The following is a 2,476-nucleotide window of genomic DNA, read 5'->3' as shown; positions in this document are numbered from 1 at the left end:
TGGCTCACTTGGGTCAAGAGAACTGGTAAATCGGGTTCTCTTCGTTGTTAAAAACACGAGGAAGAAGAAGAAGAAAAAGAAAAAGAGCGGGAGAGTCTTCATACATAATGCTCTGGTATACATATATGCATATTCAAGTGCCTTTGTAACCTCTGTTCTTTGTCTATTCGTAATGTTCTGAATTTGTTTTGATTAGGAAATAGACGGGAAGAATATTTGTGGCATTTTTCTGTAGTCACATTACACACACACACACACACATACACACACACACACACACACACACACGCACATGTATGTATGTGTTGTTTGTGGTGAGTATAGTCATGTGAGGTTCTAACCATTCTATTGATAAATCAATATATCAAAAGAAAAACAAATCAAATAAATAATAATGAAAAAAAAAGTAAAGCAGAAAGGATTAACAAAGACTTGTACTTGAAACGTTTCTTAAATGACGCCTGGATTGTATAACTACCTCTCTCTCTCTCTTTCCCCCCTCTCTCTCTTTCCCTCCTCTCTCTTACTACACACAGACACGCGCGCGCATGCACGCACACACACACACACACACACACACACATCAATAGCATGAGTGAAAATTTCAACTTTCTTTTCAACCAAATAAATCCGTTCCACACCCACCAAAAAAATTGCACTTCAGAGAGAAAGAGAGTGAATAAGAGAGAGGGAGAGAGAGAGAGGGAGAGAGAGAGAGAGAGAGAGAGAGAGAGAGAGAGAGAGAGAGAGAGAGAGAGAGAGAGAGGGCATCTGTTTTCGCGCGCTCTGATATTTCCCACTCAATTGGATTGTATTCACATCTATAGAAATATGTGATAAGTCCTAATTTCCAAGACGGGCAATCGCTTTCGGCCTTCCACATATCAAAGTATCACCGTCATTTCCAGTATCATAAAGGTTATCAGTCACTGCTTCCATGACTCTAATCTCAATTTCTCTGTCATTTCTCACTGACAATCATTACAATTTCCGAATATCCAGATCTAGATTTGCACGTATATCTGTTGTTCATACATGCTCTTTCGGAAAGTATTGTTGCTTTCCTTGAAGTAAAACCTTCGACCGTGCCCATGAGTTAAGTTGCCACGGACTGACCCCCATCCGTCTTACATCTCATTATTAAATTTCTTGTCTGGTCACTCTATTGACAATCCATATCCGACCTATATTCTATGAGCTTGGTGTATACCAAGGTTTGATTATGTCTCCAGTACTTTTCTTTCTATATGTTAATGACCTTCGTTCTTTTACATTTCGCACTCAGGCGTCACTCATACGCAACCTTGTATGCCTTATGCCTAACCTGAATAAAGACATCCAAATAATATTCCCTGAGAATATGGCATTTTTTTCTTCTTTGCTATTATAACGACGCAATCGCTAAACATATCAAGCAGAAGAATTTTGCAAAACTACCTCCCTATACATGAACAACAATCAAAGCCGCTCGTTATAAATACAAGCCGTTATATCTGAATATGTTTCACGGTGATATCATTGCCAAACTTTTACTCCAAATATTAAAACTTCTACTTTATGATAGAAAATACCTTATCCTTAATCAGTTACTGAACTTAACATCCAAAAGAAAGCATTTAGCCGATTGACAAAATTCATTCACCGACATTCTATACCAACTGGTTCAAAAATGTACTGTTGCTTTCTCTGATAATGTTTGTACTAATAGTTAACCAGTCCTTTCGATGCATCTGTCTCCTCAATTTCCAGTCATCCCTAATGTATCTCATTACTCGGGTTCCGCAATACACACTTTCCTCCCTCTCCAGAACTCTGAAATCCCCATCTTACCTGTAAAGGTTTTTCCTGAAGATGATAATATGGATCAATCACATTAATGTATTAGCCTAAAACGGTCTACAAAGGGTTTAGCTGCTACCCCTTTCTCAAAATTCCCTTAATGTCAGATTTATGTTTTAAGTTGGAAAGTGTTAACGTACTTACAGGATGTTAGAGGTCTCTATTAAATCAATGATACTAAACACAATTCTAGGTACCAATTTCTGGATTTGGAGAAAGTTGCGTTCTTTAATATCATAATGGTATGTTGGTGTATCTGCAATGTTGTTCATAGAAAGAAGCTTTCCAGCTCATATTCTTAAATAGATATTGAGATTTTTTCACTAGATTTCTTATGCAGTGCTTAATGGTAAAGGTCAGAACATGCTTACTTGAACAGCGCAGCTTGTATAAATCCTTAATCATGTATGTATGTACATATGTATGTATGTATGTATGTATGTATGTATGTATGTATGTATGCACCTCAGTAGTTAGAGCGTCGGGCTCACAATCATGAGGTAGTGAGTTCGATTCCCTGACTAGGTATGTGTTGTGCTCTTGAGCAAGACACTTTATTTCACGTTATTCCAGTTCACTCAGCTGTAAAAATGAGTTGCGACGTTACTTGTGCCAAACTGTATCCCTTTCCCTTGGA

The sequence above is a fragment of the Octopus bimaculoides genome, chromosome 1 (assembly GCF_046866305.1).
Source record: "Octopus bimaculoides isolate indiv1 chromosome 1, ASM4686630v1, whole genome shotgun sequence".
NCBI classification, from domain to species: Eukaryota; Metazoa; Mollusca; class Cephalopoda; order Octopoda; family Octopodidae; genus Octopus; species Octopus bimaculoides.
The sequence above is the reverse complement of the archived record's forward strand: the minus strand, read 5'-3'. Positions refer to the sequence as shown.